Source organism: Dermacentor albipictus, chromosome 1, assembly GCF_038994185.2.
Source record: "Dermacentor albipictus isolate Rhodes 1998 colony chromosome 1, USDA_Dalb.pri_finalv2, whole genome shotgun sequence".
NCBI classification, from domain to species: domain Eukaryota; kingdom Metazoa; phylum Arthropoda; class Arachnida; order Ixodida; family Ixodidae; genus Dermacentor; species Dermacentor albipictus.
The window spans coordinates 105,699,424-105,725,392 of NC_091821.1; the positions used below are offsets into that span (position 1 = coordinate 105,699,424).

General features: G+C 46.6%; 1 protein-coding gene across 1 annotated transcript in view; it reads right to left on the bottom strand.

The window, feature by feature from the left end:
- Positions 1–25,560, bottom strand: part of Cad87A (cadherin 87A) — a 152,692-nt gene extending 127,132 nt beyond the window's left edge. Inside the window, exon 1 of the mRNA XM_070524308.1 lies at positions 25,348–25,560. The gene's annotated coding sequence lies outside the window, so the exon portion shown is untranslated. The remainder of the gene's footprint in view (positions 1–25,347) is intronic.
- Positions 25,561–25,969: the final 409 nt, after the last annotated feature.

Consider the following 25,969-nt stretch of genomic DNA (forward strand, 5'->3'; position numbering starts at 1 on the left):
GAGCAAACCCTCTCGTTAAGCCTACTGCGCCGCTAATCGAGAACGTATATCGTAAACAACGCCCATTTGTCACCTGTGCACCGCTGCCGAAGCATCATCACACAAATCTAAGGCGAACACGAGCATTTGTGGGGAAGGATAGAGCCTAGCAGTGCAGGCAGACGGCTCGATAGATCCGAAGCGGGCTGCTCTCACTTCGACTGGCGCCGCCATCTTGCCGTACGTAAGGCTCCCCTTGCGTGCGTTAGCGTTCAACGCTAAATCATGAAAATAGCGTACGTACGTAAGAGCTCCAGCAGCGTTTACGTATAGCGCATGCGCAGTGTGGTGCACGCAACGCTAACGCTAACGCTAACTCTTTGCGTTTGCTGCTTTACGCTATACTAAAACTCTCTATTTATGCAGGATAGAGGAACGTTTTGGTATTATGCCTCCTTGTGAATGCGGCGGACGGTACGTGGAACGTCCCGTCCACCGCCAAGGTCTGTGAGTGGTGGCGCTGGCTAACACTCCCAGGGTTCTACTAGGACATATAAATCCCCAAGAAAGTGGATGGGAAAACGACGTCGCGGTAGCTCATTTGGTAGGGCATCGCGCGCGAAATGCGAAGGTTGTGGGTTCGGTTCCAACCAGCGGCAAGTTGTTTTTCATCCACTTTAATTTCCATTGATTTATCGTTTCTTTATTTCATTTATTAAAGCACAAGTAATTTTCCCTATGTTGTCCTTGGTGTCAGTGTTTGTTGGCTTCTTCTGATATGACTAATAAAAATCGGGCCCCTCGGTTAACCCCCTTTCTTCTCGTTGAACCTGTTAGCGAGACATTTTTGGAAGTATAGGCCAGCAACAAAAAATGCTTCCAGATCGACAACGTGGCAGCAATCGTTGGAAGGCAGCGATACAGTACCGCTAATAGTTATACCACGTTTTGGTATGGAGAATTCTTTGTTTCTCGTTGTTAACTCATTGGTATAAAGCCTGTTATAGCGCCTAAAACGACAGCAGCCAGAATTAACAGTTGTGTATCTAATCACTTTCCTTGCAAAGCCCAAATTTCAATTTGAGTCACTGGCTTGTAAGCGCACTGGAGCACAGAATAGAAGACAGAGGCACAGCGATACAAGGGCAAATGCTTGACAAACGAATGAAGGGCTTGAGGCAACCAGGGAACGTGAGACAACCCTTTGGTGCTTTGAAATCATTGGGCCATGAAGGGCAAACATAAAAGCAGACCCCTCGGCCATGTATGGGTCAATCTTTGCGAATAGTGGTTAAATTATGGGGTTTTACATGGCCAAAGCCACGATCTTATTGTGAGGTACACCGTAGTGGGAGACTCCAGATTTTTTACCACCTGGAGTTTTATTACGTGTACCTAAACCTGAGTACATGGGTGTTCTTGTATTTCGCCCTTACCGAAATGCGGCCGCCGTGGCCGGGAGTTGATCCCACGACCTCGTGCTTAGCAGCGCAACACCAAAGCTACTAAGCAACCACGACGGGTTCGAACCATTGTTGGTGCTCGAACTTGACGTATTTGTGGCAACGGAGTCGTGTTGTTGCGACGTCCGTGCCGATATTCGCTTATGTTGCGCTTGTCGCTTTTTTTTGGTAGAGCGCTCCGCGCCCGTATTTCTTTGCATAGTGAAGTCATAGTCTTACTTGCTCGGCGTGGCATTTCTTCACGCCGTCTCACTATGCTGAAGTTTGTGGGTGCCTAGCTTGGAGCTGTACAGAAAAATTTCTTTATAACGAAGTGCATCGCACCTTCAAATACTTCGTTATACAGGTGACTCCGTTGTAAAAATCGCGAAGCGTACCGCTCACAATAGCGCCTAAACACATACATCAAGCGAACCCCTTTATTTGAAATGGATTCAAGCTAGACTTAGCGAAATAAGTAACAATTTTTTGTGTATCTTTCGTCTTGCGGAATGTGCAACTGAAGCCGATCTCATTGCTCCGAGGTTCGCGGCGTGCAGCGTGGCGAAACGCGCGAGCGACATCAAGTAAAGCTGCAGATCGTCGAGTGTGGCTATATCGCCTTCCTTGCCGTCGGAATTCCTCGTTTGTTCCCTCTGACCAAAGCCTTCTACAACTAGACCAGGCGCTCTTTTGCGGGATACTTCACACTACAACATGCCTGTGTTTTGGAATGTGTGTTCAAATTGCTTTCGTACATTGGAGAAGCTTCAGGGCCAAGTACTGTGAACACACCAAGGCCTGCCGCGGTTTAAATAGGCCCCCGGCACCATAGAGGAATCACATACTTATCCAGTTTAAATTTACATATCTTGTGAACCTTTTAGAGATTACCTTCGACTGCTGACCCAAGATCACGGTCGGATGCCAGTTACGAGGACATCATCACGTCGTCATCAACTGCGACGTATTCATCAGCTGCCACACTCACTGCTATGTTACAACAAGCAGCGCGTACTAGTTGAGCTATTTCTGAAGCAGTACAGCAGGACTGTAACACTCGCTGCCATCGGCACGCTCGTGAAGCGCCTTTAGCGCTAACGCAGCGCACAGTAAGTGGCGTTTGCGGAGGTCAGGGCGGTACCGCTAGGTGGTGTTCGTTGTACAAGTGCAGCGTGGGGCAGCGCTGCACACAAGCGGCGCCTTACAGGGAGGCCATTGCGTGTCACTTTGCTCTCTGCGCAGCGAAGACAGCTCCCGCATGTGGCCGATAGGTCAGGCGAGGCGATAAGACACGTCGTCGCCCTGCGTCTTGGTGTACAGGGCGGTTTCGTTATAACATGGAGAAATGAACTCCACTTGCATAGTGAGAAGCGCGAGTATATACGGGCGACCAGCCCATCAATTGCAGAGCTTGCTCAAGCCAAGTTGTCTCGAACCAGTGGGCGGCGGCAGACGGCGCAAACGGACTTCTGAGCTCCTCGCTCTCCGCGCTCTTCACCAGCGTATGTGGGCGATACATAAAACAGATTCTTGTACTTGAAAGCACGTCCAATTGAGGTTGTTGGTAATGGCTCATTATTGATCACAGCGCAAGTCAAATATTGACACTGTGAAGCCACACAAAAAAACGACACACGCTCTCGACAGTGAAAATTATCAGGAAACACTTATTTTATATGCACAAATCTGCGCTTTATACGCCTGTGCCACGCCACTGCGCAGCATCTCATCCCACATATCCTTCAACCAGCCACCAAAACCGCAACTTCACTATCTTAAAGCCGCGTTTACGTGAATGCGACAGTGGGGCATCACACCGCATTTCTAGCACATCGCATCCATGTAAACGGCGGTAACGCTCTAGGAAGGCAAATCGCATTAATAAGTCAGGAGAGGGTAGACTGAAACGGCTATAAGTCGACTCACGCGGTGCATGTAAGCGATGCCGCATCGCATCCAGGGAAAGAGGGAAAGCTGAGACTACTGCCATCGTGTGGCTCTCCTCTCTTTACCAAAGAAACGCTTTCGCCGGAAAGTTTCTGGCTTGTTTCGGACCGTATGAACGCGCCACAGGTAAACGCTGGCCCATAGTATTACCGCGATGCGCTGGTAAATGCGATGCACTATTGTCGCATTCATGTAAACGAGGCCTCATAGTGTTCATGAAGCTTAACTGGTGCATTCACTAATCGTCATTCGACTTTATAATATAAATCTCCAGAATCTTTTGAGACATCACGCTTCTGTGCCGGCGCAAAACTGTAGTTGCACAGAAAAGTGGTTCGCACGCGCAGTCCAGCCTAGGTGCCGCGAAATGCAAGCCCGTGACACCTTTACTTTAAAGTTTTCGTCGTGCTCCCGGGTTCTTAACTACACTTGATTACAGCTTACACAGAACTTTGAGCGTTATGGGAAGACTTGACCAATATAACAAATACAAGTCCCGGGAACGGTTCAGGTTTCTTCACAACCACGGCATCAAATGAAAGGCTGAGAAGCGTCTATGTGTTGCCTTTTAGTGAACATCCTTGACATACATTTTGAATGTAATCCTTACGGGTGGGCGGATATTTGAAGTTTCGAATACGAATACGGATACTTAGTGTGTGATAATTCGTGTAGGAACTATTCAGCATTTTTAAATATCCAAACTAATCAAATATTTTGCAGCAACAGACCGTTCAATTATGGCTACTGTTCTCCGCAAACTAAACAGGGTGTCGTAAGTTATCAGAAGTGAAACAAGAGAACATTTTTCGAAGCAATGCAGAAATAAAACGGGTATTGCTAGCTCTGTTTTCGGTATTGCGGTAGAAGCGTACATGACAACCTGTGATTTTTCGTTGTAGTTTGTGATCTAGTGTTCTTGGCACTCTAATGAAGTAGCAGTTTCATCTTTTACGCTAAAACCAGTGACGTTTTTTGTGCAACGGGCCCTTTATTTATGTATTTACGGCCCGCAAGTCCGTAAGTAGCTCTTCGTTTTCTTTTCCCACAACGTCTCATCTTTTGGCGAAGACAAGTTATTTACCTTTTTTTTGGAACGCTATAGTCTTACAGTAGTCATTCATTCTTGGAAATCTTGTTTGCAATCAGGCTTTAAAGTTGTTGAAAGGCTTCTCGCGGATTGTTTTAATGACAGTTAACGATATTGTGTTTGCAACTGATCCTTTGTACTTTATAGTTACTGTCTTTTTTTTTCACTAGTAAGTACAGACGTGGTATCTAATTATACCGAAATAGGTTTTGCTTCTGGAAATATATGCATCTGCGTTTCGCTATTCGATATTCGATTTGATATTCCATACTCACTATTCGTACGATTCTATTAAAAAAATTTATATTCTCCCACTCTAGTATTTCTAACTTATTCTTATGACAATTAACAGTTCCATGGAATGAATTTTTACCAATTTTATGTGGCTGCTTTGACTATGCCGTAATTTACCGTTCTTACGTCATGTTGAAACGCACTTTAGCGAGCCTCGTCTTCATGGTCTTGAAAATCAATGTAGGAAAATAATTGCTGCATGCCGTAAGGCGCCATCAAATCACTCATCTCGAGTTTTCATAGCTTACAAGGACACGTCGCTGTTTACCGCTGAGCTCTTTCACTCCCTGCTGTAAGGAAAGGCGTCGGGAATGCATCGGCCGCACGAGGCCATTGTTGCAGACCGACAAACGGCGAGTATACTTCGCGGATTGTTAGCCGAGGTGTATACACGCTGTATCGAGACGGAAACTCGAAACCGTGCCGTTCATTCGTGCGACGCTTGTCTGAACGTCGGTGCCAGCGCGCAGACATCTTCAGTGACAGGCGAAAGTTTTCTTTTTTTCAATTCCGATGTTCCGATGGTGGGTCCGTATTCGGCAGTGTGCGAAAGGGAGGGTGTCGAACAGGGCAGGGCCGCTCTATGTATAGCCTGCATTGCTTCACCCGACCACTTTTTCCTCGAAAGGCGCCAGAGTTGAACAGGCGGCATCGCAACGACTCTGTAATGGTCCGCGTGGACATGCGCACCTCGCGGCGAGAACTGACAAGCCGTCTGGCGCTCTTTGAATTGCCCGTGAGCGACAACGCTCACCGGGTGCCACGCGAGTGGCAAGCGGTTCATGGAAAGTAGCGCTCGATGCGGCTTGGGCACTCGTTCGTGAGGCCACGCTTCTGCCGCCTTGTTTGTCCAGTTCAAAGGCCAAGGCATTAGCGTATCGCCGGGAACACGGAGGAGCGCAGCGCGTTCAGCATTGGCGGGAATTACTCCGTACTCTCGCATACTGACGTTCCCCTTGTCGTTTCTCTCTATCTTTCTCTCTCTTTCTCATGTAGGAACAAGTCCGGCCTGCTTCGAGTGTCCCATAGATGTGCACGACCTGGTGTCAACATCCTTAAGGCGGATACTCAGTCCGCACCGGAGGCGGTTCTCGTGGTATTTCCTTTTCGGTGCCTTCTGATTGTTTCTATACTGGGAAGCAGGTTGACAGTGGGCACGAAGTACGCTCGCGTGGCACGCACATGCAGCGAGAGGAGGAACTGCAGAAAGGTGCCGCGCGTTGTGATCAGTTTACTGCCTTTAAGATCAAAGGGCCGTCTTTGCTTTCATAAACCTTAATGCGCACATTTGCAGTATCCTCTGACTTGAGGACAGTTATAACGTACGAAACTAACTAACTAAACAATATAATGTTAAGTTTGTGTAGTTTTCGATCACTGGTAAGGAAAAAGGAAATGTGTAATCGAATAGAAAGCGGCATGTGTCGTGACCCCTGTAAAGATACACTTACATACTAAGGTAACTACGTGGAAGTCTGCCATTGCAAATCGTTAAGTCACCACGGGTATTGTGAATTCCACGTGAATATTTTTTATCATTTTTCGTGGATTCGTTGAGAAGGCTAACAGCGGCTCCTGTATTGTTCTCTGGTGTTCAATTCTATTCTGGGCTCGCATCGCAATGTTTCTCTTGAGCATTTAAGCGATTCATGTTCGCAACAAATTGTGTTCATCATGCAATTTTCAGGCCGTAAGTAAAATCACGAATAAATCACGACACTTAAGAAAATGTGCGTCGTTAAATCAAAGTGATGTTTGGACTACAACATTCGCCATGGCCAACGGAAGAAAAATTTCTGACGCTACTGCAATGAGTCAGCTGTAGGAAAACCAGCGTTTGTCTTCCCAGATGCATCAACGACAGGTGTCAGTTCGAGGGCTGCATATTACATCGCACCATGCGATGCAAGAAAATGTTCCAATCTCTCGCACAAAACATCATCTGCATCAGCAGAACTAGTTGGCATTCTATAAGTTGTGGCATTTGTGACCTAAAGTACGCGTAAGAAAAATTGGCGATGGAGGCGAAATGCGAAAATACCCGTGTATTTAGATTTAGGTGCACGTTAAAGAACCCCAGGTGGTCGAAATTTCCGGAGTCCTCCACTACGGCGTGCCTCATAATCAGAAAGTGGTTTTGGCTTGTAAAACCCCGCAATTTAATAAAGAAAACTTGGCAATCCACTCGGACTCCAAAGCAGCTTTGGAGACACTATTACAATGCCATTTTAATGGTGACATATCGTTGCTTTGCTACGAAATAAAGAAATTATTGAGCCTGGCGTCTTTTTCCGGTCATCACATCCGTTTGCAGTGGATCGCAAGCCACATTGTCTATTAATAATGGAGAAGTAAGTAGCGAAAAGAATGGCTGCTGCGGTGCATAAGTTGAATGAACTCGCTCCAATACAATTTGCTGCATTTTACGCCAAAACAACGCTTCATGGACTGAAAGACAGATTATCAAAGGCCCTGTGGTTCGGTGAGTGGACGAAACCATCTTTTTTGTACAACATTGACCCTTTATTACGCTTCTCACCAAACTCCAACACAGAAAGGGCTTTAGGCACACTCTCTCATCGCTTGCGTCTTGAGTTGGGGTACACCCCCCCCCCGTTTTTTTTTTTGTTATGTACTATACGGAACATATCCTCTTCGAACTGCGGACGCTGTGGTATGCAGGAACCATTGCAAAATATATCCTCATCGAATGTCCCGAAATCGACCAACATAGGGAGACGTTTCGAGATTGCCTTAACGCCTATAGATAGATGTTTCTTATTTGTGTGTGCATCGGTTTAAGAGACCGTTTATAGTGTCCTTGTGTATGGTGTCCCTCCTACACGTACTCAGTGCTTACTCTCTCCCTTTCTTCCTTTAGAAATTGCTCGGTCCCTGGTCCTGTTCAAAGGGGAGCAGTAAAAGCCTTGCGCGATTTTCTTGAGGACAGTGATATCATTAGTTCTTAATGAATAGTGCTATTAAGTGACATAAATTATGCCTTGAAACAACGTCATGATTACTTTGTCGTAGCAGTGAACATTTAGTGTTTATTGCTGTGATTTTTCTTATTGTATATCAGTTTATTATCTTCGCAACATTATCGCGCTAAAGACTTCCTCTACACTCTGCTTTGAACTAATGCATTTAATCATGAGCAGATTAATCGTGCTTGATACAGGTCATACGGTGACTCTGTGTTATGCACGTATATATTTACAGTTTACATCAAAACCTTTGTGTACTTATAGAGTGTATTTAGAAAGTTTCGTTCTGGGCGGTTGTGAAATATTTTGATTGTTTATATTTATTTCTATTTATACTGGCCTCTCATGTAGTTTTTTCGATGTGGGTGTATGTTAGTTACGATTTTGGGATAGTGGGCACATCAGTAGGCAAACTTCCCATATTGTCGCATTTAAAAAACAACGAAACGAAACTGCCGAAGACGGACGCTGCAAGAGAAATTAGTTTGCTTGCTCGCATCACGACACAAGCTTTCTGGAGCTCTTCGAGCATATCTAATTACAACCTACGTACCCAGGACCTTTTGTCACGGGTCCAAGTGCCACCTAGCCTCTCCCGCGGGGATGTAACACTGCTCCTATGACTTGGTGTGGCATTTACGAACGTAATTCTTTCGGTCTTGAAATGACCGATACACCAATGTGCGACACTTGTAGGTTTGAAGAAAATATCGAACACCTGTTGTGCACTTGACCTCAGTACGACATCCAGCACATTTCTTTAGTGGCGGCACGAAGCCGAATGGGCTTTAGTAGAACATTCTCTGATACGAAAATTCCTGAACCCTAGCCACATCCGTCAATGGCGCAGAAAGCTATTGTGGCACTATTGCAGTTTTTGATGAACACCGCCCTCAGTGGCCGATGGTAGTCCCGCTGTGCGTCCTACTGTGTTCGCACAGCGTTCGCTCCCTTCTTGTTTTCCTCCTTCTATTCCCCCTTTCTCTTACCCCTGGTGTAGGATAGCGAACCGGACGATCGTCTGGCTGACCTCTCTACCTTTAATCTCCTTACACACTCTTTCTCGAACCAAGTCTTTTTCTCGTAATGTTCTGAAAACATCCGAATGGTGGCAATTAATGACCTAATTAAAGCACACGATTGTGATACTAAAGACCTGCGAGAATAACCATACTTGCTCGTGGACTAGTTGGTTCACATTTGAATTATAAACGCGCTATGCACGATGCACAAGAAAAGAAAAGGAGAACATGACAGCGCGTGACGACACTGAGCTCTGTCCTGTCCTTTTCTTTCATTTTCTTGTGCATCTTGATCGGCACGTTTATGATTGAGCTGTGAGAATAAATTAGTATCTCGAAGGTAAACATAGAAAGCCTGGTATGCGAAGGCAGCCCAATTGCTTAGACAAACTGTGGCCGCCCATCATTACGAGGAAACTCTAGCTGCACACGCAGACATATATATTTACTGAAAAACTTATTTTGTTTTCGATGCTACTAGCCTTGTAGCTCATGTGTTTTGTTGCAGAAGGAGAACTCAAGGACGCCGGGAAATCGGGTCGTCATCACTGATTTCTTGGCGCCTCTTACATGCATTCAAAATACCACTCCTAGTACAAACAGACGCACGTGTAACCTACGCTCTACTAAAAGAACTTACTAGAGCTACAGCGTTAAAAGAACATGTTGTAGTCTAGGGCGTTCCGAGTCACTGCGAAATCAAACGAAATGAAATGGCGGATGCCTTGGTAAAAGCGGCTCATGAAAATTCGAACACCCGCGTTATTTCCATATCCCAGTCTGCCACCTGGCGCACATGACGATGCCTCAAGTGACAACTGCATTTGTCCAACTGGTTCACAGAGAGCACAAAAGAATCGATCTTGTATGCAGTTGACTCACATCTTGAGTACCAGCTACAGACCCTCATCTTTCACGACGTATCGACACCCTCTTACATCGTTTTCGCCTCGAAACTGCTTGCACAAAGCACTTCTTATCTTGAATTAAGGGTGTGGCCTCTCCGACATGTTCACACGGTCACGACGACGAGGATGTATACGAGCCACTACTACAGACTGTCCCAAGCACACCACAGATAGACAGCGCCTTGAACAAGAATTGCATTTAATTGACTCACATTGGCTTTTCTTACTTATCAAGCCATGACCTTCAAAAGTGCATCACAAACCTATGAAAGCACTTCAACGCTTCTTTGAAGACGCCGGCATTTGTGGCAATTATTGACTCTACTGCGTCGTCAGTAATTGTCGCATTCGAACAGTTGCATTTCTACACGTGTATTTAAAACGTGTGTACACCAGGCATCCACGGGACTTTTCCGCAAATGAGAAATTCTCGAAAGAGAATTTCACTCTTGGTGTGTTGGACATCTTACTATCTCTCTCTTTTAAAAAAGCGATTATATTTACTTAAATGTTTATCCTATAAAATCAATCCCATGAAAATGGGTAGCCGTCGCCAGCAAATGTCGGCAACTCCTCTGTCTATTCTAATCTCTATTAAAGAAAGAATTAAAAAAAATAAACAGAATATAGGACATATTTACGAAACCGACCTGCTTGGTCCAAGTTCGTTTTTTGAGCACATTTCACAAAGGCACGTAGCATCAGTGTTCTAACGGACAAGTTCACGACGGCACCTGTGCCGTTACGTGCTGTGGTGCAGTGCGCTGCGGCCAATTTGCGCCGAGATGTATATACGCTGTCCGCTTTACGAGAGCATTTACAACAATGTTACCGATAGTACCACTTCATGGCCTCAAAGCGGAAGACGCTGCAATTGGAAGCCTAACAGTGTCCGTCACGCAACAGCACGATTAAGGGTGACCCCAATTTCACGTGGAGCCAGGCAAAGCTGTATAGTTTGCCGCAGGCTACGTGACCTAGACAAAGACTTTAACGAGCGCAGTCATTGCACAACAATGAAACTGCGGTTTGTTCGGCCACTTATCTGGGCTTTTGTTTTAGCAGAAAAATGCGTGCCTTAATTGACGGCCAGGTTGTCCAGCCCTTCAAGCAAGCGCGCGAAAGATGAGTTTAGTGCACTAGCTGTGTGTATTGCGTTCTTTCGAGATCTGCTCTTTTATGACGTAGAAAAGGCTTGCCTTCATTTAGAAAGGAGCGCTACTGGCGCAAGATGCTCTTGCGCCATTTAACCTTCAACCCTCCCTCATCCCTTGGCTCCTGCCAAATCGTTAAAAAAAAGAAAAAAATGTTGCGTAGAATTCGCAGCATATGGCATGTATTTCCCAGAGTGGCTCTAAGTGTTTCTTGCAAATATTCCATACTGCGGTCGGCTACATCTCACACTATTGTTTCCGCATTGCACGGCAGTCAATTTCAGCGTTGTTTGATTTGTATGAAACAGGATTTTTATACAAGCAACTGACGTCAGCTTCTCGAGATTAACGTAATTTCAACGCGCCGAGTTAGCACACTAGGTACGTCGAAATGAGAACAGTTTTGCGAATATAGAATGCGCAATATATACAGGGTGTTCATGATTAAGCTTTATAATGTTCTTAAGAATACGCACTGGGAGACGTGCGAACACCACCTGTGCAAATAAGTTATGTGGCCAGGGGGACACAAAGTGAGGTGATAATTATCGCTATCAGCAGCCAAATTAGGTAAAATTGAATAATTAACTTTTTGTTGACTGCAGTAAGTGGGTACGTTTGCACTGAAAAGTTAGAGGCAGTCGTGTTTCTACGCAGTATCAGTTGTAAGAATTCTAGCGTGTCAGTGCTCCGAGATATCCGACTCCAAATTTTAATTGTCGTTTGCATGATTACGCATGCGAGAGAGTTAGGATCGGGCCAAATCTCTTCCCTAATGTGACGCGGCTGTTGCGTGCGGCGTTTAGCCTGACAGAGGGGCGGAGCCATTGGCAAGGATGATAACTGTCTCCCTTCCCCTCTCAGCTGGCGAAATAAAAAAATCGAAGAACCCGGAACCGCTGTCGTACCTCGCGACCGCGCAGCCTGTAACGATGGTGGCAGCTGCCATGCCGATGTAATGACGCGAGCTGAGAATCCGGAGGGCAGTGCGCGTGCGTAATGGTGACTAGACGAGCGAACATGGTCCTTGCCTGGGCTACGCAAATAAAGTGACCGCTGATTTCCAAGCATTGTAAGTTTTATTGAAATGAAGAGCAACAACTACACGGCACACCACGCTGTCATATCTTGATTTCGCCAGCCGAGATGGGAAGGGGCACAGTTATCATCTTTCCCGATGGCTCCGCCCCGTTGTCAGACTAAACGCCGCACGCAACAGCCGCGTCACATCAGGGAGGAGCTTTGCGCCGATATTCACTCTCGTGCATGCGTAATCATGCGAACGACAATTAAAATTTGGAGTCGGTTAACTCGGAGCCTAGACACGCTAGAATTCTTCCTACTGATAATGTGTAGAAACACGACTGCCGCTAACTTTTCAATATAAATATACCCACTTACTGCAGTCAATAAAATGTTAATTATTGAATTTTAGTTAATTGGACTGTTGACAGCGATAATTATTATCTCACTTAGTGTCCCCCTGGCCACATAACTTATTTGCACAGGTGGCCTTCGCGTGCCTCCCAGTGCCTAATCTTAAGAACATTATAAAGCTTAACTATGAACAGCCGGTATTAACAAAATGCTCTCGACTAATACCCTCGTGGACCTCTACACATAAACTATGGCGGTTGCGATAAACTACCAGCTGGAGCTCAGTTCAAGCGTATACAGTGTGTGCGTGCGTTATGTGTTGTGTATTTGCCATGCTGATCGCCTATAAAAACATCCTCGTCCACGTCGCCTTTGAAGTAACGCTACGAAGATCAGCGAGGGAGACGGCTGTTAGCAGTCCATGCTCAGTGAACAGACGTTACCCAAACGAAAAGGAAGAGATCGCAAACAACATTGCAGTCTGGTGAGTCCATTGATGCGTCCTCTGAAAGCACATACCTTCGCGAAACCGAGATTGCTGGTGGGATAGGGCAGGAGTAATGTTATATTTAATGTGTTTAATTATTACTGAGGAATTGCTCAAGTTTCCTCTAACAATAAAGACATGTGCGAAAAGACAAGTCAAGGGTAGATAAAGCAAGGTAAGGTCAGAGTCACCGGCGAACTTGAATGTTCAGCTTGTTGGCACGGGCGGTCAATAAGGCTGGTTCACTTTAATAACCGCTTCAGAGTTCAATAATCGCAGCAACGTATAATTCACTTATGCACCAATCATTCCGCTTCTCTGCCGTTTAATCGTCGACCAACCTATAGAGTTGAGAGCCACATCAGCACCTCCCTGTTTAGCCGGGCAAAATCCATCCGCCGCAGCATTGTTAACCAGATTTAATTTGCACATTCTTGTTGGAAGGGGAACGTTAAAAAAATCGAACCATTTGCTTATAAATGGTTTCACATGGTTTGCACGTCATTCTTAGTTACGTCGTGCCCTGCAGTGTAGCTTCTCGGTCGAATGGGGAGGGGGTAACAACAGCTTTATTTATGGCAAAAAAACAACACAAAAACAGTAAGTTAGAAAGACAATCCAATGACCCAGTAGGAGGGGAGAATGCAGTGGGTCCTCAGTGGCAGCTGAGGTTTAAATAAACGACCATTTGGCATAAACTTGCAGGCGTACAGCATCGAAAAGACGAACGCTTTAGGGCGCGACGATGCCTCCAGCGCCATCGGTTTTGAGCGCCACGGCCAGCAGGTGCCTTCCTGCTACAGATGCGGCTGTTTTTGCGCCGCTTCCTCGTGGCGGGTTCGCGAGGCGCCGGGTGGGCCCGCACCGAAACCGGCATCCCGTTGTGCGGCCCTTTTCCTTCCGAAGCGAGGGCGCCTCGCGCGTAACACGGCCAGTGCTTTCCTGCCTTCGCGCGCGAATCGATTGCGCGAATCGGTCTGGTTTGTGCCTTCGGCGTGCACAGCGGCCCCTTCCGCCGTCTCTCGGACTCGTTAAGCGACGTCGCGAACGACGTTGCTCACTTCTTTCCAGTGCACGACTATATTTGGATGCGTGGCTGTCTCCCCGCGAAGGAGAGAGGAGGAGGGAAAAAAAAGAAGGCCCGTTTAAATATTTCCGATCGTGTCTGTAGGCAGGCGTCAACTACAACAGCTCGAGCAAAGTGTGTTTCGCCTCAACGTGCTGCTCCTTTCAGGAAACTTTGGCCGGACTGGTGTTTCCGCCGTTGCATCGGTCGCTCTTGCAATCGCATCATGAAGCATCGGCAGCAACGGCTTCCGACTATGCACACGCGTGAAAGGCGCCGTTCAAACACTAAATAGAATGAGAGCAAATCATATCGGCCGCGGACACAGACGAGACGTCCGGTAACGCTTCTCACGATTACGGCACGCCTCCGATGCATGGGCAGTGTGTCTCTGTTTGGGTTCCTCTTCGTAGCGTTGCAAGTTCAAGTTGCTATTTCGGGAACCAGCTGTATCCCAGCAGTCGCAAGCGGTGATGTGGCTCGTATTTGAAAACAACGCACTGTGTACAATATTGCTGTTATGTATATATATATATATATATATATATATATATATATATATATATATATATATATATATATATATATATATATATATATTGTCAATTCGGCTTCGATGAACTTCGGTTTCTCGGACACGTCATCAGTGCTGAAGGCGTTCGGCCAGATCCCGAAAAGACGGCAGCTGTTGCGAGGTTCCCGACACCCACAGACAAAAAGTCAGTGCGACGTTTCTTGGGTTTATGCGCATACTACAGAAGATTTGTGGAAAATTTTTCAAACATTGCTGAGCCCCTTACAATACTGACAGGAGAAGATCAACCTTTCATGTGGAAAAGCGAACAACAAGACGCCTTTGACGAGTTAAGGAAACGCCTGCAAGCTTCTCCAATCCTTGCCCATTTTGATGAGACAGCCGACACTGAAGTTCATACCGATGCGAGTAACGTCGGCCTCGGTGCCATACTAGTGCAGTGGAATGACGGCCAGGAGAAAGTAATTGCTTATGCGAGCCGTAAGCTCTCGAAAGCAGAGGCAAACTACTCCGCAACCGAGAAAGAGTGCCTTGCAGTTATTTGGGCAATATGTAAATTTCGGCCCTACCTCTATGTTAGACCACTCAGAGCAGTCAGCGATCACCATTAGCTTTGCTGGCTGGCGAATCTCAAGGATCCATCCGGACGACTAGCAAGATGGAGCCTTAGGCTTCAAGAGTATGACATTACTGTCGTATACCGATCCGGGAGGAAACACAGCGATGCCGACTGCTTGTCACGCGCACCCGTCGAGACAACTGTGTCAGAGGAAGAGGATTTCCCGTTCCTTGGCATTGTTGACGCGTCACAAATTGCTCAACAACAACGAGATGACCCGGAATTGCTTCCACTTATACAGCGCCTGGAGGGACTCGACGTTCAACTCCCGCGTATTTTCTCTAGGGGGCTATATCCTCGTTCTGTCTGCGAGGAAGTGTCCTCTACAGGAGAAACTTCGAGAACAGCGAGACAAAGTTTTTACTTGTCGTACCCACATCTATGCGAGAAGAAATTTTGCATGCATGTCACGATGAGCCGACGTCTGGACACATGGGCGTGAGCCGTACAGTCGCCAGGATTCGTCTGAAATACTACTGGCCCAAGTTATTAGCATCAGTGCAGCACTACGTCAAGACTTGTCGCGAGTGTCAAAGGCGCAAGACTCCATCCGTAAAACCGGCCGGCCTCCTCCAGCCTACAGAGCCACCAAAAGCCCCATTCCAACAAATCGGTATGGACCTCCTTGGACCCTTCCCAACATCACCTTTAGGCAAAAAGTGGATAGTTGTGGCCACGGACTATCTGACTGGTTACGCAGAAACTGATTCCCTGTACAATGCAACGGCTGTCGAAGTTGCAAAATTCTTTGTCCACAATATCGTGCTCAGGCATGGCGCTCCCACAGTTGTCATTACCGATCGTGGAACGGCCTTTACTGCGGACCTAATGAAATGCTTGTTGCAAATGACGCATACTGATCATAGGAAAACTACGGCGTACCACCCTCAGACAAACGGCTTAACTGAACGCCTCAACAGAACACTGACCGACATGCTTTGTATGTATGTCGACGTTGAACATAGGCTGTGGGACGAAATTTTGCCATACATCACCTTCGCGTATAATACGGCGGTTCAGGAAACAACACAAAGTCACCCCGTTTGAACTTGTATTCGGCCGAGCAGTAACCACAACTTTGGATGCTATGTTGCCGTTAGATGAAGAAAACCATAACTCATCTGACCTAGTTGATTTCTTGCAACGAGCCGAGGAGGCACGACAGATGGCAAGGTACCGAATACGCCGCCAATAACGCATCGACTCCAGCCGGTACAACCAGCGCCGTAGTGAAGCTCATTACCAGCCCGGTGACAAGGTGTGGGTATGGACCCCAGTGCGACGCCGTGGACTGTCTGAAAAGCTTCTGTGCCGATACTTCGGCCCTTACGAAATACTTCGTCGCATAAGCGACGTCACTTACGAAGTGAAATCCCCTGGACACGAGAGCCCAAGACGGCGCAACTCCACGGAAGTTGTGCATGTTGTCCGCATGAAACCCTGCCAGAAGAGGTCATGAACAACAACAACAACAACAAAAAAGTGAGAGCCCACAGGAACCCCTACTTCCTCTCACACATCGGGCCGATGCGGTAAGGAGGGGGATAATGCCACGACAAACTTGGTGACATTCAAGTTGCGCGCCCTTTGTATTGGACACTGTGCGAGCCGTACTATGGTGTTGTTCAGCAACAACAGGCAGCCAGTTGGACCAGGCTCGCATGAGCCACGCCCACGAGGTGTCTCGCGAGGAGAAGAGGAAGACGGTTCGAGGCCAGTTTGAGAACGCGACTGCCGCGGACTTCTTCACGACCGCAGTGACTTTTACTTGTGGGCACAAGTTCGCCTTTAATAAATGTCGTTGTTTTACTAACATCGTTACAATATATATATATATATATATATATATATATATATATATATATATATATATATATATATATATATATATATATACGCAGGAAAGATACGACGAACTTTTTGGAAGACTTCTTTTACTTAACGTTTTCGGCTGGTGGACCAGCATTCGTCAGAGTACAGTCACTGTACTCTGACGAAGGCTGGTCCACCAGCCGAAAACGTTAAGTAAAAGAAGTCTTCCAAAAAGTTCGTCGTATCTTTCCTGCGTATGCTACGTCGGGTCCTGCGTGCTGAACTTTGAAGAAAACCCATATATATATATATATATATATATATATATATGTATGTATGTATCGAATAGGGAAATTGACGAATCCAATTTGATAAGAATATTCGAGAAAAATGTCCTTCGAATATCCTATCGACTACCTAATGTTCGTTTGGTAAAGAAGGCTTATTTACATTATTCGATACATGCATGTAAGGGCGTTCACGACCAGACGTCTGGTCAACTGAGGACATTGCAAATAATAAACTGCTGCTTTGAGTTATTTGCCTGTCTATGACAGTGGAAGTAATAAAGCAAATGAACAAAATGTTACCCGATGCACGTAGAGCACTGCTGCGTTCGTTCAAGTATATACAAACATTTCGGCCTACAGCGTCGCATATTGTTTTAATCAGATGCAAACATGGCCAGACGACCAAAATAATGTATTGTTTTGCTTACATCGAGACAACGGATTTATCGGCTTGCATAAAGGTAAGGCATTCATATTGAATAACGTGCTGAAATATCGAGCAGAAGTTATCTCGCTACTCGCGTCCGCTCGGGAACTGGTGCATCTGCGTAACGAGCGAAGCTCTCCTGCAGCTAGCAGAGACATTAAGCCGGCACTTGCAAGGGTATTTGCCCCTGGCAACACCATTAAGTGCTGTTATCCCTTATATTCGAATAGGAACGAACAATGGACAATGTCGAATAGTGAACGTTCGGATTGATTACGAATAGAATAGCAAAGGCAATTCAATTATTATTCGAAATATTGAAGATTTGTGCATCCATAAGTATATGTCGATTCACCCATCTGGAAGCAGCGGGGCACGTTAGACAATTAAGGCTGAATAATGCGAACAGAGAAAAAGGAACGTTTTAAGACCAAACGCGGCGCTTGTCAAATGCCTAGTGAGTGGTCTAACTTGCTAACGAGTAACGAGAAGTTAGTGTGCGGGCATGCGCGTGAAAGAGAGTATGAGCGAGTGAAAATATTGTGAAAATATATATACAACACTATTGCTGTTGATGCACTATCTTGCCGTACAGTACACAGCAGCTGAAAGGGTCAAGATATTTTCAGTGACGGGCACCATCTGACTTTTCTTTTTTCTTGCACATGCCGCCGTTTTTTTTTTTTTTTAGTGCGAAAGCATTACTTGGCTCATTGGGCATTTCGCCGGTGTCCGGCGGTACGTGGTGTTTCATTTTATGGTAGGAACGCTAAAAAGTAAGTATAGTATGTAATGAGATCGATGTAGAGCAAAGAAAAAAATGTCATAATGTACGGAAAGTGGTTATGTAGACACATCCAGGTATAATAAAATAAGAGATCTCAAAAGAAAATTTGGAACGTGTTTGCCCGTAGGCGGATTCGAGCCCAGGCGCCACTGATGTAGCTTTGCAGTGAGAGACAGAAGTGTTACTTCTACTAGGACGGCTAGAACGGGTAGGTGTGAAGACCGCGGGGCCGCCACCATTGCCTAGCAGGCCCCCGCTGCGCGTTCCTGCCACTGGGTGAAAATTCGGCGCTTCCGTCGGGGGCGCCGTCAGCCTATCAGTCTCGTAGGCCTCGGCGCCGCGCAGGGTAGCTCTCGTGGTCTATGTAGTACAGCTTTGTTAAGCTCTCAAGGTAGTGCTTGAGCTATTACAGCTTGACAAAGATCCCCAAGGGAGGAAATGTGTCCCCTGGACTTTTGGAGTCCCTGCTGTCGGAGGACAGCATCGCAAATGGACAAAATGGCAGCAAATAAATACTTGTTAGCATCGAAAGCATTCAAGCGGAAAAACTAAGCGCGACGAAATATTTTCCCGCCCGGACGTAGGTATGCAGACGCCGCGAGAAACTACGGCGCTCCTGCCGGCAGCACCGTCACGCGTCAGGAAGGCGTTTTTGGGCCAGTCTCAAGAGGCCAGTCTTCACAACTACCCATTCTAGCCACCCTACCTCTACTTCACATCTGGCGAGACAAGGGAGCGTCTAGTTTGCGCGGCGCACCAAGCAGTTCGTGACGTCATGAGAGAGGGGGTGCTCGGTGCACCTGTGGCGCGGCGCGCCTAGCGGTTTGTGACGTCGAGTTGAGGGCTCGCTACTTGTATACAAAAGGACGCGCGCGTTGGCTTGTCACTCATATTTAAAACAGAGCCAAAAAAAAAAACACGGACAAGGGAGGACACAGGACGAGCGCTGACTGTCAACAACACCTCTATTGGAGCCTGCGCAAATCTATACAATTTGCAACGGGCATAAAGAGAGTGAAAGAAGGGGAAGGCGAGTCATCGTCGGTCAACTCCTGCTGCGCATGCGTCAATAACATTAAACAATATAAAAGTAACCATAACAAGGTGGACACAGGCCAAACTGATTAACTTCGAAGGAACTTAAGTTCGTTATCACAAAGTGATATGGAAGGGGAACTAACACACGTGGCTCCTAACCTACACATTGAAAATGCCTCAAAGATTTCTCTGGCCATCTGATTCCTGTATTTTTTCAACACACGTGTGTCGTCAAGGAGTGGTGAACAGCCACACTGCACAATGAACAGCCAGATTACTGCCAGTCTTATTCTTGACACAGTGCGCATGCTCACGCAAACATTCATTGATACAGCGTCCAGTTTACCCTATGTAAGTGCAGCCGCAAGAGGTGAGAATGGAATACACTGCATTGGTACTGCAATCTACAGGCTTGGCGACATGTTGCTTATTGCACAGTCCAGGTGTTCTCCGGCTTTCGTTGACTTTTTTGCACATCCTTCCCAAATTGTTAGGCGCAGTAAACACGACCTTCATATCAGCCCGGCTTGGGACACACCATGGGACATACATGGGACACACCATGTAACACTTGTCCCCAATGCGTGCTGCAAAATACATCCAAGAGAATCTACGTCGGCGGCGTTTGCGAGGCCACATGGTCGACCGCGAAAGTACGCCTCGGAAGAAGCACGGGCCCAGCACAACACGGCTCGGCGTGCAAAGCGGCAAGACGCCTATCTTCGTAAACGCGAGGCCGAGTGTAGTCCCCCAATGTGTTCCCTTTAGTGCTTTCGCAGTAGCCCCCGGAAATGTTGCGGGCTCCCTAATTTGTTTTCTCCACAGATATTGCAGAGGCTTTTAACCTCTTCTCTGAGTTATGTATTACCCGCTAACTTAAACGTACTCTGTAGGAAATTGACCATCTTATGTGAGGCGACGTGCTTTACAAGTAACGAAGACTCAACGAATGAGAAGCAAGTTGTATTGAAGGAGTACTGACACAAAAATAATCCATGTGGTTTCTTCTGCTTTAATAAGTGGTTAATGACCCAGTAATCACGGCACGAAACCTCATTTACTTCAGAGCGCGACATGTAATGATTTGCAGTCTTTTTTTGCAGCGACCAGTCGAAGTTTCGGTTCCAGAGAGCAACGAGATGGGAGAAGCGGGAATGTAAACATAGTGGTCACGTGTTCGCAAAAAGCCATGACGTATGCTCTGACGCGCAGCCAGCGTGCGCGACCAACTTGCTGAATATTGTCGTGCGACTGCCGCATCGGTCGGACGACCGCAGTCAATGAAAGCGCCGGTAGCGTGAACGTCATGGCCACGTGGTAGACCCGGCGGGGCGGGGCTGGCGAGCGGGCGCCTCGCTGCTCTGATCATGTCTGTTGTTTTTTTCTCTCCCTGGTCGAAACGCGGGCCTCTCTCGCCGCTGACGGCGGCACGTAAATCGGCTACGAATTGTTTCTGACACGAAATAACTTCTCGAATAAAGTGACCTCGAAAGAGTGCGAGTTATAAAACGTTGTGCGAAATAGCAAATCGTTGGCGTGATTTCTACTCGGGTGCGGTAAGCGCAGACGCGCCAGTAATCGTCTGTATACGAAGCGGCTCGCCTGACTGGCGTGTTTACTCATTGCTACTAACGGCACCGGGAAAATTAACCGTATTGTCACTTAAGAGAAACATAAATGTTCAGGCATCGATTGTGCTGACGAATTTAGGCGCTTTATTGCGAGCTGCGGACGCATCGCAAGGACCCTCGGCCCCGGATAAACGGCCGGCGAGCTAGGCCTACATCGTCTCCCAGCGATCACAAGCTCGCCTGGCATGCTCGTTCGCTCCTGTCGGCGCCAATGAAATCAAATGTGCTGCAATTTAGGCGGACATAACTGTGTACACGTTGTGCCGACTAACATAGGCGCTTCGTTATACGAGCTGCAAGCGATCGTGTCACAAGCGCAACCGGTGTCGGATTCGATGGCCCAGCGAGCTATGTCTGCCGACTCCCGGCCATCGGCGGCTGTCAACGGATCCGATACTGCTAACGTGGCCTTGCGGAAACACGTCTACAGTGCTCGCATAGACGTGTTTATATGGCCATCGTTTGTTTCAAACAAGATAGCTGTGCAAATACGGTTGCTTTCACTTTCTGTTCGAAGTTACGCAGCATTCCGAACTTACACGCAGGGGCGGCGGTTCTGGGCGGAGCTACCCGTCCCTCGCTCGTTCGTACCATGTGTCCCGAATCCCCGCATGCGACAAGTTGCACACGACGCGCCGTACGACAGATCGCATGGAAAATCGCACCATATGTGTCTCGCGCTTTAGATGTGGCCAATCACTTAGCGACTCAGACATTGCGGCCGGCGATGGCGAGGGCGAACCTCAACAAAACTCTCGCATCGGCCACCATCAATAGTAAGACACAACAAATCGGCGTTGAACGTTGTGGCAGCGCAGTCAAGCTGATAGTGTGGGAAATATCCCGATGGACACGACAAAAACTGCAGTTGCAGCGATACGGAGAGCGTCCCACTACAAGTACGACAGCTAGAACAAGCAGCAACAGAGGAGAATAGCACATGTAAGCCACATGGCAGCCAACAAAAATTCGTGACGTAGCCACATTACGTAGCGTTTTCTTGGCTATTTACAATCCCACTTGATGTAAATGTCGCGAGGTGCTCTGTTTTGCAGTTGGCTGCGCGCACGTACTTTAAAATTGATTTTAAATATGCTCTAAGCGATATTCGCCGCTGATATTTTATAGACGATGTGTGTGTGACCAACTAAATCGATCGCACAAGTTATCTCGACTTCAAATTTTTGTGTCAGTACTCCTTTAAGTATAGCACCGGTATTCGATAACGCTGAGCTTTGAAACGCACGATTGTGATTGCGCGTGTGGGTACCGAGTGTGAGCGTAAGTGCTAGTGAGTGTCTGTCAATGAAAACGGGACTCAAGCACAAGTGACATATCTGTTATTTGCGCTTCCAAAAGCTCACGGTTGTCCTCTTGATTCTATGTTCTAGCCACGGCGGCGAATGTCTCTTAAGCAATTATCGTTGCATCGTTGCAACCATCGTTGCATCGTTGCTGTAGTTTATTTCTTTTACAATTTAGAAAAGCATAGCTTTCCTCTGCCCTGAAGTCATGCTCAAGCAGCTCACGCTGCCCAAGGCCCAGAGCTAGTGCTTTCGTATCGTCGTGTCACCGCATTTCCTATCATCGACGTTCTGATGCGGCGAACTGCGCCTGAATTACTTCGTATACTGATGTATAAACTTTTTTAAAACAGGGTTGAAGTACCTCAGACAGGCTGGCCAACGTTTCGATAGGTGGACCTATCTTCGTCAAAGGCGGCCTCGTCATCCTCGGCGTGTTAGTTTTAAAGGGTTAGTGCAGTGACGTCACGTGCGGGTGTTGTCGCTGGCGGCTGGTTTTAAAGATACTGATGAGTTTTGCAATGTTCGATGTGGTTGTATTATGTACGACACATGTGTGTTAATTAAGCGTACTACTTGGGACAGGGTGTTCACAGCTTGAATAAACAGGCCGTCCTACAAACTCTGCAGTTTGAGTTTCGTCACGGCTCACATGAACGGCACGTTCACCACCATACCTTCGAGTACGGCCACAGCATTTATATTTCAGCGACAGGTGAGCCACTGCGGAAGTGCCGGCAACGACAGGGCAGACGAGGCTGCGCGCTCGGCTCACCAGCAAGATCAGTGTCGAGAACAGCGATATAGCGCGACAAGTTTATTCATTTGCTCTTTGCAACGCAATTCGACATTGGAGTTCGCCAGGCTTCGCTAATTCCCGCTTGTATTCATTGGACCCCGACTTGCGACATCGCCTGCCACCAGGACTCTCCTGACGTGGAACAACTTGACTGTGTCGTATGTGGTTAGGCGATGCTTTCACGAACACTTATTCATTCCTCATTGGTATACACAACAGCGTCGCATGCAATTCCTTGCACATTCTGTGCCATCTGTCCATCCTACGACTATCAAGAATATGTTCTGCGTAGTACAGCCTCAGCCGCTTAGACGACAGACTGTTCTCAGATGACCCTGTGACCTTGGCCGAAGAATTCTAGATATGCACAAGGCTTCCGAAGTGCTGATGCGCATCTTGAAACATTCATTTGCAGTTGTGACGCTCACTGACTGTCTTTCTTCCTTCTTATTTCTCTTTCTCCCTTCCCCACGGGCAGTGTAGCCAACCAGGCATGACCTTGGTTAACCTCCTTGCCTTTCCTTCTTTCATCTATTCTTTCTCTACAGTCGTAGCCTCTTAGCTGACACGGGACGTTCGTTCGTACTAGCGCAGTGAAAGTTCAGAAAGTAAGATACATATACACCTCCTGCAATATTTCTTTAGGGTTATGTGATGAGCACAGCTGCCTACTTCATTTAACGTACGTTTTCGTGCTGTTGAGCAACGTTTCTGATTCAACATTGCTGTAGAAAAGCTGTCCATTTTCTGTTGCAATGGAAAGCATACTTTGCCCCCACTCATCACACTAATGTCATATAGGGTAGCACATATATGTTTAATTGTACGAGATTACTTTAAAAAAACAGTAATGTAGCAATATATCGCGCACTAGTGGGAAACTGCTTTCGCGATAGTTCTGCTGCTAGGCGTGCACTAAGACCGAAGGATTCATCCTTGCAGCGCATATTGACCACAGTGTGAAGCGGCGCCCACTCTGAAAACTATCGGCGTCTCTTCGATTTTGTTTCTCCGCCATTTCCAAAAGTAGACCGATTTGCCTCTTGGTATAAAACTGCCACACCAAAATAAGCAGGGGAAATAATGCGGGGCTAACGTAGAACACTGTGTCAGAGGCACCTTGAGTGTAGGGATCCACTACGCATCGATGCCCGGCGCGACCCGAATTATATCTATCTATCTATCTATCTATCTATCTATCTATCTATCTATCTATCTATCTATCTATCTATCTATCTATCTATCTATCTATCTATCTATCTATCTATCTATCTATCTATCTATATATATATATATATATATATATATATATATATATATATATATATATATATATATATATATAAACGAGAAGAAAGGGGGTTTACCGAGGGGCCCGATTTTTTATTAGTCATATCATAAGAAGCCAACAAACACTGACACCAAGGACAACATAGGGAAAATTACTTGTGCTTAATAAATGAAATAAAGAAACGATAAATTAGTGGAAATTAAAGTGGATGAAAAAACAACTTGCCGCAGGTGGGAGCCGAACCCACAATCTTCGCATTTCGCGTGCGATGCTCTACCAATTGAGCTACCGCGGCGGCGTTTCCCCATCCACTTTCTTGGGTATTTATGTGTACTAGTAGAACCCTGGGAGTGTTAGCCAGCGCCACGCCAGCGCCGAAATGCGAAGGTTGTGGGTTCGGCTCCCACCTGCGGCAAGTTGTTTTTTCATCCACTTTAATTTCCACTAATTTATCGTTTCTTTATTTCATTTATTAAGCACAAGTAATTTTCCCTATGTTGTCCTTGGTGTCAGTGTTTGTTGGCTTCTTATGATATGACTAATATATATATATATATATATATATATATATATATATATATATATATATAATGCAGATGGCGTGAGGTGACTTTACATCAGTAAGTCAAACAGGCACTTTGTTATCTTTGCAGTGCTTCGGCTGCGTCGCGCTTGTGAAATGTATGAGACACGTGTGAGTGAACTGCCGCGTAGGATACAAAGTGTAGATTCTACACAAGGCAGAAATGAATGGAAAAACACGGCAAAGAAGCTGTTGTGGTCCAAGTGAGCCGCAAGGCGCAAACCCGAATTCGTCAAGTTTACTGTTGCGAATATTCCCAAGTCCCTGATTCGCCTAGATTTGGAGACGCAAAATTAAAGGCTTTAACAGCAGTAGGAAATGGGCGGCTACGTATCTGAACCTAGTGTCGTTGGTCATCAACTGTGCTCAAGGTGTTCTGCTGATTATGAGCGGTGCAGAGAAAAAAAATTATTACAATCTGGATGCGCTATAGCTTCACGTGGCAACTTTCGAACCAGTTCAAAAGTGTACTCACAAAATGCCGTGTCCAACAGCGACGTGCCGTTCAGCGAAAGCTTAGCAGAGAGGACGTGGAGGAGCAACCAGCAAATCGATGTGGCGAGGCCGAGGACGCGCAGTTGAACCAGGCTGGGACGTCTGTAGTGGCAGCTTCGCTGGATTCACAACTCTTCTCGCGCTACGTGACCTCGTGGCTTCCCTTCGTTCTTGAAGTTTCATTTGCGCTGGCCTTGACGCGGCGTTTGCTAGTTCGTTGCTTGTCTCGGTGTGGCACGCGATGATAGGTCGCTTTTTTTGTTATTCCTTCGTTCTTCTGGTTGCGAGCACGAGCTGTAAGGCGTCGTCGTCGTTTTCTTCAAGAAGCTCGCAGTTTAGGTTTCTCATCGTCGTCTTCTTTTACTTGTCGGCATTTTCTACGATTTCCCCTTTCATCTCAATACAACATACACATCATCGTTTATTTTACACGTCGTCGTCTTACAGATCTTTTATTTCTTACACATATTCGTTTCACATGTGTAAGAAATTCGTTTAGACTGATCGCAATGTCACTGTCGGTTATGCGACTGGATGCCTTTGCTATGCGTCAGGTTTAACTTCATGCCGACATAGTTTCGCATTTTCTGCGATGCGCTTCC